The sequence below is a fragment of the Pholcus phalangioides genome, unplaced genomic scaffold (assembly GCF_987345545.1).
Source record: "Pholcus phalangioides strain wild (caught in Gottingen) unplaced genomic scaffold, Ppha-v1.0 ptg000022l_1, whole genome shotgun sequence".
In the NCBI taxonomy this organism is placed as follows: domain Eukaryota; kingdom Metazoa; phylum Arthropoda; class Arachnida; order Araneae; family Pholcidae; genus Pholcus; species Pholcus phalangioides.
The window spans coordinates 30,086,341-30,100,074 of record NW_028301615.1 but is presented as its reverse complement, the minus strand read 5'-3'; the positions used below and the strand labels follow the sequence as shown (position 1 = coordinate 30,100,074).

At 36.9% G+C, this 13,734-nt stretch overlaps 1 protein-coding gene and 1 non-coding gene across 2 annotated transcripts in view; one reads left to right on the top strand and one right to left on the bottom strand.

Annotated features, from left to right (window-relative positions):
- The window catches only part of LOC149070161 (tripartite motif-containing protein 2-like), a 68,112-nt gene that overhangs the window by 38,278 nt on the left and 16,100 nt on the right, over nt 1-13,734 (bottom strand). The window lies entirely within an intron of this gene.
- Nucleotides 8,833-8,904, top strand: TRNAA-GGC (transfer RNA alanine (anticodon GGC)). Its single transcript has one exon. It is a non-coding gene; the product is annotated as a tRNA-Ala (tRNA).

Below are 13,734 nucleotides of genomic sequence, written 5' to 3'. Positions count from 1 at the left end.
CTCCATACAAGTCCATGGTAACATCGATTAAGTAAACCGTACCTTAAGTCATACGCATAAACTGTACACATACACTATATTCAAGAATCACGCATGACCCTCACGTAGCAACAGAACATGCAGATTATCCCTCGATTTACAGCTATATATTAATTATTCTACCATCAAATTAATATTGGCATTTTTGAATTGATTTTAACAGTGTTTTTCATTCATGTTTGACCTCAAGAAATGATTTTGCTCTACTTGTAGTACATTTCGGCCTGAAATGTGGTATTTCAGGCTTCATCAAATATATTTCACTACTTTAAAAATATTGAAAAAAAGTTTCTAAATTGCTTTAGAAATAGCAACAAAGATGTAAGGTGTCCCATAAATTCGTGAACAGTTTAAAAACTTATAAAAATTTAAGGAATTGATAAATTTGAATGCAATTAGAGAAAAAATATTCTCACACAGGCGAATTCACGCAGAAAAAAAAAAATTATTTCAAATTTTTGTTGATAGAGGATGCTGCACAAAAGCAAATCTGTAAATAGTACGTAAATCGCGATCCTGTAAAATGCTGAGTGTACTAACTACAATTCATTTCTGAATTTTCCTGTTACTGAGGCACTTACTTACATGAGGTTTTCATTGTGATTTTCACATTGGTTGAAAAAAAATATTCAGAATTCAGGTGCAGAAATCTCTGTGATTTGTTTTTGAGCAGCGTCATCTATTGACAGAAATTTTCTGAACAAATTTTTTCTGTATTAAAAAAAAACCCCTATTCGTGAAAATGACTTACGCAAAGTACATTCAATTACACCAATTTCTTCAATTTGTATGAATTTTAAACTATTTACGTATTTATGAGATACCCTGTATTAATAAAACTATGTTAGCTTAAAATATGTTTCTCGTTAGGCCTCATTTACAATTCTTCCCTGCAGAATTATTCTGATATTTGAAAGAAATAATTTTTAATAAAATAAAATTACCACTAAAAGTCACTATCGTTTTCGTACATTCAGCGCCATCTAGGAATCAACCGTTTCATCAAAAAAATCCATTAAGATGAATTAATCGCGTTAATTAACAGAATAAAAAAAATAAACCCCATTCGAACATATTTTGGCGCTGAATTAGAACAAGGAAATATTTCGATAAGATGATTAAAGAAAACATCAAATTTTATCATTTATTTTAAGAATCAGTAAAAACAGCAATTAACTAAATGAGAAGTTGTGATAGGGTTATCGCAAGTTCAGTATTTATGTCGACGATATCGTTTTTAGTATATGTTTATTTACAGATGCATTTTTTTTTAGTAATTTTTACTATTTTATTCAACGTTGTGGATGGAAGAACAGAAAAGATTACGCGTCCAATATTCAAATGAGGTTTCTAAATAGTAGTTTTGTTATATTTCAAGTAAAAAGTTTCTGATATTGGAAATTTTTATCAAAAGAAAAATCTTTTCCTTTTTATAAAAAAGAAATTTTATAGAAAATTTATAAATAGTTTAATTATATAAATTTATTAAATATTTTATAAATAGAAAATTCTGGAAAATAAATATAAGGAAAATAAAGATTTTTTGTAAAAATTGAGAAATGTTTTTCGTAAGTTTTAAAATATAGCATAAGTTCTGAAATACATTTTCAAAGATATGTTGAGAAAATTCAGAGATGAATTTTTAAGTGTAAATTTCATTCTTTTAATCTGTTTATCCAGTTGTAATGTATTTAATTTGTATTGATTTTTTGAAATATTTTTGGACTTCATTTTTATCTCTAGAGTTTTAATAATAATTTTTTTTAAAATCTAAAGTTGCGAATTTTTAGTGATTTTCTTCCTCGTCATGGAAAATTTCTATGAATGTTACTTATGACATGAAAGATTTACAGTTCTTTATATATATTTTCGTTTTCTTTTCAAAATTCCAATTTAAATGAGCTCATTTCTAATTTTTTTTGTTAATATTTTCTAAGATTTTTTTCTCTAATTTTTAATAGATGTAAATCTATTAAATTTGTAAGATGTAATTTAAAGATGTAAATCCTAATTTTCCTTTGATGAAATTAGAATTTTTATTTTTAATGAAAATTTTTAATTTTGATTGAATTTTTAATTTTAATTTAAAATAAAATTTTATTCTCGTGAAACTTTGTTAATTCCCAAATTGATTTCTCTCAATCATAAAAAATACTGAATTTTTAATGGAATGAAAAAAATAAAATCAACTATAATTTCCAGTACTGACTAAAACATTAATGACAACTCTCTACTGATAACAATATGTATGATTGCTTGCTATAGATCCCAATTTCAAAAAAAATAAATATGTGTAAACTACTTTACTTAAAATGGCAAACTTTTTGTCTTGAATTTATTTTATTCCATTGATTCTAATGTTTCTCGCTTTTAAAATCAGGTGATTTCATTAGTAATCGATTTTATTTTGAGGTAATTGATTTTTTTTCAAAGTTCAAACTTCAAGCCGAGACGAGCTTGTTCCCATGTCCCAAATAGTTATCATTGGAAGCGAAGCTAATTCGTAATGTTTCTATTAGCCCAACATAAAACCCATGAATGGCCTAAAATAAGAATGTCATGATCTAGAAATAAAAGATTCGCAAGCATTTTCAATGGCCATTAATCAACGATGAGTACATGAATCATTAACTCGAAACGCAATGTCTGGAAGACTATTGATATAACCATGTGTAGGTTTATGTTCATGTGTATCTTTTCTTCTGTAAATGACAGGATAAAACTTGATGACGTGTGGGCGTGACGTAATACGATCAGCAAACACAGCTGCCATTAAGAGATAACAATTAAATAGTTCAGAGGCTACGAGAGTATCAAATAACAAGCTTGGAAATAAGGAGAAAAAAAACAAACATGATTGCATTCATCCTTACAATAAGATGACCATGGTGATGATTATGGCCATCCCTTGTTAGCAACGGTTCATAACATGCTGTTTCGAGATCGCTATCTTCTTGGAGAGATTCAGTTGTTCTTTAATTGATTTCAGTTATAACGAGAAAATCCTTGTACCATGGACAAAAGGCTATCATTGGCACAAGAAAAGTACTAATTAGTTTGCAATTGCTGGAGGGGCATTAACAATAATCGTTCATAGGATACTCAAAGATGTGAAAGTTCGTTTCAAGAACCGAATTTGAACATGTTTCGTGAATACATTCGTAATGCTAAAGTTAAGGTTATCCTGATTGCCCTTTCTTATAACTTTTGTATAAAATGGTTCTAAAGTGAACTTCAATGATATTTTTTGATAAAAAGTGTCCCAAAATGGTGAAAAAAATAATAAAGATTTTTTTTTTAGCAAGAAAGTATCTAAACTATTTTTAGCATAGATTTATTTGCATAAAGGTATCGAAAGCGATAAAGATCGTGTCTGCAAGGCACAGCGACGTGATTGCAGAGCAGGAACAATTTCATTCTGTAACAGCAATGCATATCGCTTCCCGGTGGTCGAACACGTGACTGGACTTGTAGAACGTAACTCCTCGTAGAAGTAGGGACCGAGAATAAAAACGATGCAGTAAATCCACACCATACCGTCACTTTTGGTGAATGCAACTGAACCTCTGAGAAAGCGTGCGGTTTTTCTGTTTACCAAATTCGGCAGTTGGGAGTATTGACTGCACCATCCAAGTGAAAATGCGCTTCGTCTGTCCAGATAATATTCCAAGGCCATTCTGAATCGACCTCAACGCGAGCTAGAAACTGCAGTGAGAACCGGAGTCGAGCGTCATAATCATGAGGAAGCAACCGATGCGCAAGCGAAAGTTTGTATGGATAATATCGGAGGACATTCCGCATGATCTTATGGACAGTTGAACGTGGCCTATCCAACGCCTGTGCTACACGTCTGCCACTAGTGCTACCAAGAGAATTTGAAGCTCTGCCCTCTTCCACCTGAAGCGAAACCTCCTGTAGCTGCGTCTATAGAAACGGGTTTTCTCCCTCTTCCAGGACGAACATCCAACGATCCTGTGGTTTCAAATTTCGTTATCATACTCTGAAGGTTTTTAACATTCATTGGACCTTTTCGAATCCTCTTCCAAGTCCGATATTTCGGTAGAGCAGTTACTGTGGAATTGCTGTTTTGGTAAAACAATTTGACCAAGAAAGCGCGATCTCGTAAACTTATAACAGCTGCTGCGTGACATCACATAAATTTACATGTTTACTACAGGTATTCAAAGTGAAACGCCTATCTGGTGGCGACATGTGCAACTAATTTTTTCTCCCTTGAAACAAATTCCCATCACTTCATGGAGTCCCCCACAGAATTTCACAATTTTCTGATGACTGGTTTCGCCTGTAGACTATTTTGAAATAGGATTTTATTTATGGATGCCCCGTACATATGTCCAGTCAAATTTTTTACATGCCCCGAGAATGTCGGACAATAGATTTGTCTAGTCCTGACCGATAGTAATAAAATCCAGAATGAATCAATCTAGATGGACTTTCAATTTCCGTCACTTGCTACAAAATATTTATTAAATTTGGCAAAAAGACAGCAGCTGAAGCAACAATACCTAACAAAAACCTTCACAACTTCTAGGACGACCATTTCCGTGAAATGTCATCAGAATCAGACGCAAAAAAAGAATGTTGTTGTAACCTTTGGTATTTCATTTCTACGCAGTTAAGCTCTTTTACTTCGTATGGGGTTTTGTCAAAACAAGGAAGAAGCCAGTAGGAGAATAATGTCATATTAATGGAAAAAGACGATGCAATAGTTCCTGTTCGAAAGGAAATAATTACATCGCTGCGTGTGGTTTGGCGATCACGATCACTTGTCGAAAGATTATCCGTGTTAGAAAATCAATAGACGACATTAACTTTTGTTGTGAGCCTTTGAATAACATAATATTGGACGAATTCCATACCGAAACATTGGTTCCATGCACGTTAAAGTGGAACATTTCCAGGTGAGGAAAATAAGAAAAGAAGAATTCAGTTAGTGTCTGGTTATGTGCCAGCTAGTTGATAGTAAACTCAGCCAGAAATGTGGAAGGAACAACTGTGTTTTTTTTTTGAGGGAGAGGGGGTAGGGACTAATGAAACAAATACACTTAACCTTGCTATTCCGTACACAGAGTGGAAACTCAAGTACGTTTCAGCTCAAATAACTCGGGAACCGTAGGTTATGGAGAATTATTTTCAATTAGGAAAAGTATCCAAATAACGCGCCAATGACGTAGTTAAATACGACATTTATTTCACTAGCGGCCGTACATGTACCGAGACACAAAATTATTTTTTTTATACGAATACAAAAAAGACTACAACAGACCAAATGCCCAACGAGGTGGCCGAAGAAAGATGCCCATAAGAAATATGGATGTCGAATGTATATCTAAATTATATGAAAAATACAGCAACCCAATAAGAGCAATAAAACACTACCAGACCAGACCAGAATTGAATTTTGAGCCGATTCCCAGCCCGTGAGGGCCAACTGCCGGCATAAAAACTGACCAAGAAGGCCTGTGAAGAAGAAAATGTGTACATGTTTGTAGATAGATATGTGTTTGCATGAATGTGTAGTGTATGTAAAAAGAAAGTCATGATCTGGCTATAAGCAGGCATTACTATTGACACAGTTCACTGAAGCAAATCACACAATCTGCAGCTAGCAACATCTATTCCAAGTGGAATCGGGGGAAAAACATCACATGGGAGTCGTGACGCAAAAAACCCCAGCAATAACATCAAAAATGCAATACAGGTAACAAAGTTCTGTTTCAACTCAGTGCATCAGAAATTAATGGGGATTTACGATTAACGAATTTTATGTAAGCAAAACAATCCAAAGTTCAAAAAGAGTCTTCTCGCTCTTTTTTTTTTTTTGACACCTGTTTCATCTGTACATTATATGCAGGTCCAAGTAATAAAATATTAATAATTATGACTAAATATAAATATAACGCCCATAAGAAAATTATGGTTGTCTCATCTAAGTATGGTTAACTTCTCGATTTATACAGGGTGTAACTTCAAAAATGAATAGAAACCGGGAAAATAACCGAAATAAAAAACGGTTTGCAGGTTATAATTGCTAGGTCACGAAAAATTTTTGAAGACGGGAAAAAACTCAAAAACAGCCGATAGGTGGCGCTAGTACGAGCTTGTTCCCGCCGCACTGTTATAGTATGATAGTAATTTTGTAACCTTGAATATTTGTATGAGCTCACGGTGATATTGGTACCCAATACTACCTTCATAGTAGTGTTTATATGCATTATCAATAGTATAAAAAAATAAATTTTTGTAAAGTAAATAATGTTTGCGTGTAATTCAAATGTGAATGTCCAGCACTGTCAGCGGAGGGTCTGTTTGATTGTTCCCGTCGCAGTCGAGGCGCTGTATATATGTAATTTGTATGCATTGTATATTTAGACTATTCTCTAATCTCTCCCACTTGAAGATGCCAGCTTCTTTCTTTCTTGCCCACACGTCTTTTCCACACTTCTTTCGAAATCACAGGCTGTGGTCTCCGGCCCTTATGTGCCACTGGGCGCACGTGCAATTTTTCTCCCTAGTCATTGGATTCAGTCATCCATTTTTGTCAAATGGCTTGTGTGTTGCACTGAGTTGATGGCTGTCTTCATGGGGAGAACGACGCGAGTGATTCGAAACTTGCGAGCACGGTGCAAGGGGAGCGACCACTGTAAATCTTTGCTAACTTTTCCGACACAACTCTGACTCTTTTGAGGTAACGGAAGTAAGGTGCTTTGCAGCAGTCCAGTGGTTCTATCTATCTATCTACTTCTGTGGAAATATGCAAATGAGGCGGTTATAAGAACTTGCGAGCCTAATCCACAATCAGGTCACCGCTGTAAACCGTGTACGTGGACCTGCTGCTCTCTGCCTTTGCTGGTTTTACGACTCACCTGCAATGTGTTATCCCCTGTGTTGGTGGTCATGTGGAACTCATACTGATGTAATTAATAAACTTGTACGGCGGAATGAGTGAATACATATTTATTCACAAATCTATTAGAGAAAAACTCCCTGTGACATACCAGAACCTATAATTGTCCTTTATCAATCGGTACTGGTACCCATGAAACTTGTACGGCAAAATTTGGAGGCATTCTGTTCGTTATTTGCGTATTTCTTTGACCTGTGTACGTCAACGCCACCTATCGGCTTTTTTTCAGTTTTTTTTCTTGTCGGATTTTATTCATTTTTAAAATATCTACGGACTTATTGCCCACCCTATATATACAAATACAAGACCATAACAGGCAAAATGCCGAACGAGGTGGCTGAGAAAAAGATGGCCCATAACAAATATGGATGTCATACATTTCAAAAATACAGAAACCCAATTAAAAAAAGCAATTATAAAAACTAAAACAAGGTGATTTATTCCAATATGTTTATCGTATTTCTTTTTAGACGTGTGTCGATTGTGCTAGAATTCACGACCCCCAGAGGTACGCTTTCCTATCTATTCACAAACCTATTAGAGAAAAACTCCCTGTGACATATCAGAACCTATAACTGTCCTTTACCAATCAGTACTGGTACCCATGTTCGCTAACTCACACGTAGAATGGTACTGCTTTTTTTTTTCCTCACTGAGCCCAATAAAAAAAAATGTCACGTTTCAAAGTGCAATATCAACCTTGATATTGCCGACTGAAAGTTAAGGGGAGCATCTCGTGGAGCGGTTTTCGAGATAAAAGAATAAAAGTTTGTTTAGAGCATCTGGTCACATGTGTTAGCTTATTGGTAGATAAACTATTGCACTCAAGTTTCATCATATGGCTTACAATAAACCCGAAAAGTTATATTCTTCAAATAGTGAGTAATAATGCTCGAAAAGAAAGGGTTAGGTGCGAACTGTCTAATGCCCACCTGAATTTACAATTTTTAGTTAATGTAGACACTAACGTAATGTAGACACTAAAAAACCGTGTTTTTAACCGCAATATTTATTGAGATCTTTGAATTCAAAAATCAAAGAAAAGTTTGGGGAAAAAAAACAGCAAAAACTAACGAACAACGGTTCCTTACCCCCAATTAGGTTTTTCTTTCATAATTTCTCTCCGATTTTTTAATTCGAATATCTCAGCAAATATTGCACTCATAAGAACAAGATTTTTATCTTGTATAAATTATTTAAGATTATTAACAATATTTTAAGATTCTCCACAAATAACCAATCTTTCGATGAATCTTGTATTGACAAGATTCATCGCTGTGGTGGTCGAGTGGTTATAGTGCCGGACTCGTGATGCGAGGATCCGGGTTCGAACCCCACAGTGGTGGTCGGCTGAAGTTGGTTTTCTGTGGTTCCCAACTTCAAGGCGCAAATGCGAGCCGATCTCCCCGTTAAAAAGTCTCGCCACAGAGAGCAACAGTCCTACAACGGTAAATCATTCAACCATAACACTTCACTCATAGTTAGTAAAACTGGGGGCAGATGACAGCACTACACATAACAAGCATTACACAAAAACAAACTTTACGTCAGGTTGCACTACACGTACACGCACATTCCCGCATGTACCGATTCGTTGGGGGGTTCCGGGGGGGGTGCATGTGGGGTGTAGCAGTAGGGGCTCGGGGATCCATGATGTTCTTAAGTCAGCCACCTCGTTGGGCAATTTGCCTGTTGTGGCGTTGTATTTGTATTTGTATTAAGTGGAGAGGACGTTTCTATATGCATATGGCCATCTGGTTGGCCTTTGTCATTCACGAGCTATTAGTTGATTGTTGACGCCGTCCATGTACGGTGCCTTTCAACATATATATATATATACGCTCCAAGGTTGCAGTATTCTATCTGCTTCCATAGCTTAGATGGTAGAGCGCTCGTCCGGCAAACGAGAGACCGGGGATCGAGTCCCCGTGGGGGCAGTGATGAATTTTCTTCCTTGTAATCTTCATCTCCACAAATAACCAGTCTTTCGATGAATCTTGTAAGATTTTTATTGTTGAGCCCAGAAGAGATAGGGAACAACCTCTAATTGGATGTTAGGAGACCGAGGAGCTGTATGAAATTAAATTTTTTTTATTTTGTCACACAATGTATCTCCATTCTCAAAACTGGTACAGAGCAGTTTTAGATCATATTTTAAATTGAAATCATACCTCTACGATGAACGGTTGATTAGATAAAGGCCGCTTTAGCACTTACAGGACACCTTGTATATTTGGAAAAAGTAATATTATTTCAATACATTCATTTTATAGGTGATTTTTGAGGTTTTTCACGTCTTCAATGAGGCTCCTTATAAGCAGTACCATTCGAATAAGTAGATTTCTGGAATTGATTTTTTTCCTGTTTTCAATACGCGTCATTAACTATGAAAAAAAACCATCAGATCTCGAACAAAAAGAGAACATTCAATGGTTCAATGACAATTTGAATCTGATTCGTTTTTGGAAACCCGTTTTATAAATTCTTTTTCAACGTAAATCTTCTCCAGTAGTTTTCGGACAGAGAGGGGGAACAAAAAAAATTCTAATTTGTAAGATAATATTGATTGATAACATGGCCTCTCTAAATACAAAGCAGGTTCTTTCGGCGATGTAATTTACCGAACATGCAATTCAACGGAGCGGAAACCTTCCTGAAAAATCCAGGTATACAAGAAATATCAATGAAATCAGTCGCTGCAGAGACCGGAAAGGAGGTGAATTTTCTTCGTATTGTCTAACGATATCAACAGAGAATTAGTTCGAGTACCATAATTGACTTTTATCAGGTCTGTCTGGTTTGAACTAACCCCTTTCATGTCTTTTGAATAGTGACCTTGGCGTGATGGAAGAGAGCCTCTTCCGCAAAAATAAAGAACCCCCTATTATTATCCGGCAATTGTCAAGGTGCTGGTCAATGAAACAGTTATTTGAATGAAATCATTGGTTCAAAAGTTAATCGTGTTAATAGTGTATGTGTGTGAAAGGACTTTACTTTGCACCCTGTATAATTTTATAATTTTTATTTACATTATTCTTCTACAATTTTGTTTGTTGTAGTGCTACAACAACACTGTTGTAACCTTTTGAATAACATAATAATATATTCTATAAGTTCGATAAGAAAAAGTTCCTTATAGGATGAAGTGGAGTGGTTCTAGATCAGTGTTTCTCAACCGCCTGGCCGCGGCCCGGTACTGGGCCGCGACAACATTCATACCGGGCCGCGACTGATCTGCCGTTTCCTTTTCCCCCCTATTCAGGTTCCGTTAATCATGTGTTTGACTTGCCTTCCACTTGCAAAAATAAATGAAACCGGGCCACGGGCTTCCAAAGGTTGAGAACCACTGTTCTAGATAACATTTTGGTATACCCCTGTCCCACTCCGAAAGGTATTCAGGTAACTCGTAGATCGGACGTCGCCATCCTACTCAGTACAGATCTGACTGGGCGAGACGGAAATAATTCCCGAATCGAGAGCCAGCGGAGCCAGATTCGAAAGGTGGTGCCAACACTATTAATGTCCGTCGTGTGGTTATTGCTAAAGCTACAGAGCTAAAGTGTTCGACCGCAGGGCTTAGTGCTACCAAACAGCAGCACCAAGCTGAAGCCTCACCCCCACTGCATCAGAGAACCCTAGTCTATCAACAGTAGGGTAAAAATAATCTGTCTCACGACGGTCAGAGGTTCTAGATAAAACAAAACTGAATTTATATATTATTTAGTATGTATCTGGTTATGTGCCAGGCGTGCGTAAACTTGAGAAGGGCACAGGGGTTAGGTGTCCCGAGTGCTGGACGAGACAGTGCACTGAGTTTATACTTTTCCCATTAAACCGACGGGCAGGAAGGAGGGGGGAAGGGTCTAATCAGATACTAGCCCTAGGCAACAGAGTAAATTTTCGTTTGCCATTAAGGCCTTCCCTGTATGTGCCAGCTTGCTGACAGGTGCCCTAGTGGCACAGTGATAAGATGCTCGTCTTCCACTATGAAGGTTACCATCAAGGTTCATATGTTCGAATCCAGGCATAGAACGTCAGAAGCAAGTTCTTTACCTACTGAGCCTGGGGCGACCACCGATGAATGGAGCCTTCATTTCCCACCTAACTCCACTAGTTGGAAATTGCCGTATGGCAATATATATATGACCGGAGTTGGTGTGCGGTAAAGTGGCTTGTTGATAGGTACGAGATTTTAATCATACGGCTTACTATACACTCTGAAATCATGCTTTTCAAATAGCTAGTGAAGATGGCCGAAGATTTCATCGCTTTTACGATACATTTTACGCAGCAATTTAAAGCCGAATCTTCAAGGAAACAAGTTTCACGAATTCGCCTACAACGTAACTCAGCTTGGATCATCACGTGGTTTCCGGACAGAAAAATGAAATCTAATTCTTACTTCAAAGATAATACTGATTCATGACATATTACCTCTCAAGTGCAAAGCGGGTTTTCCAACAGTGCGATAACTCAACGGAGTGGAAAACTTTCCTGAAAAACGGAGGCTATGCAAAAAGACATGCCGACGAAATTAGCTGCTGTAGAGACCGGAATAAAAAAGGGGCAAATATTTTGTATTATCTAACAACATCCACAAAAAAATTAGTTCAGATAACACAACATAATTGACTTTTATCAGTCTGTCTCGTTCGAACTAACCCTTTCATGTCTTTTGAATAGTGACCTTGACGTGATGGAAGAGAGAATCTTCCACAAAAAAACCCTATTATTCTCCGGCAATTGTCGAGGTGCTGGTCAATGGAACAGGTTCCTATTTTTTTATTATTTCGATTTAGTATTAAAAAAACCCATAGAGATGATAGATAATAATACTGTAAATTGCTGTCCGAGGCACGTGTTTCCATTCATTCAGCATATAACGAGTTCAGTGACCGCTTTGCTCGGTAGAACGAGCATTTCGCTGTCTCTCTCTCTCTCTCTCTCACTCTAATCTCTTCACGGACATTAACATTAACCGTTGTCTAGAAATTTTCAGGCCTCTGTAAAAGATATTGAGAGAGAGAGAGAGAGAAAGAAGTCGTTGACAGAACCATTTTCTCAACTCGACGTTATATCGAGATTATAGACGAGCGCAAAAGAAAAATAAATTACGTATAGCAACTATCTCTTTATATCGTATACTAGACAGGAAAAACATCTGAAGAATTCCATTCGGAATCATTTTCCCGCTCAGTAAAGCGTTAAGGATCGATCGATGAGAGTTTTTTTTGTTTTTATGGGCAAGAAAATTCCTTCGCAGAAAATTCGGGTTCGCTTTATTTTTCACGAGAGAGAAATTAAATTTGATGATTGGAACTTTCTCAAAATTATTTTTGACGAGCGTGGAGAAAATCGTTGGGTTTTATTAGATAATATGCAACTTTTATACATGGGTGAAGATGATGGCTTTTTGAATTCTCGATTCTTCCATTCCGGAGAGTTTGAGTCAACTTATTTAGATAAAAATGACTTCATATTCTTGAAATATGCATGTCCTATGCGATGTTTTATGACATACGTGATCAAACCGTGGCCCGCTGGCCAAATGTGTCTGTCGAAGTCATTTGACGTGGCCTGCGATCTCCAACCTAATTTTGTAAAAATAAACTGAGCGGCACAGTTTCAGATCTCTTATTAGGGCGGTATTCACCGACATGGTTTAAACTGTAGTCACACAATTTTTTGATGAGATCGACACGGATATTGGTTAAATTCAGGTTTTTAACCAATCTACGTTGACCTCTTACCCAAAAATTGTGACTACAGTTTAAACCATGTTGGTGTTAAGGGAGGTACTCACCGACATGGTTTAAACCAGCGGTTTTCTCAACTATTTTGACTCGCGGAGCCCTTTTCAGTATATAATTTGTATGGCGGAGCTTTGTTTTACTCGAGGAGCCATTTTTTTTGTGCACAATTTTTATGGCAGCACCTTGTAGGCCTCTTATTTACTTATCTATCAAATTTACTAATTCATTTTTATTTTTTTCGAGTCGCCGCGGAGCCCCTGGGAGGTGCACACGGAGGTCTTGGGGATCCACGGAGCACCGGTTGAGAACCGCTGGATTAAACTACAGTCACAATTTTTTGATAAGAGATTGAGACGGATTGGTTAAATTCAGGCTTTCAACAATCTATGTCGATCTCTTATCCAAAACTTGTGACTACAGTTTAAAACATGCCGGTGAATACGGCTGTTAAGTGAACTGCAACAAACAATAGATCATTCAGTGGCCTGCGGTACAGCGTCGGAGCACTTAAGCGGTCTGCGGCACATTTACAGTAAATTTAAGTGATCCGAAGCATATTTAAAGACCCCTTGTATGACAGCTGACATAGTTCCAGATCACCTGACTTGCGGCACATTTACGTACCACCTAAGTTGCCTGCGGCATATTCAAATCAGACAGATCAATCAAAGTGTCCCGTGGCATACATTCCCACACAACCGATATCAAGAATATCAAAAATAGATCTGGATTAAGGTCGTTGATTGAAGAATGTCATAAGATAATGCAATTTCTACATGGATAAACATGCTGATGACAAAAAGTCATCGAAAAACGACGGCTGTGGAACTCTTAATACTTCAGCTTTCGAACAACTAGGCCAACTCCTGTCGGTAACAAGAACTGAACAAATCTATGGCCCGACATGCCCGGGATATGTAAAAATTTTGACGACGCGGGAACATGGGGGAAAAAAATTTTAACATTCCCGTTTTCTTTTGAATATTTGTTTATAGATGCTGCTGCAACTAACAC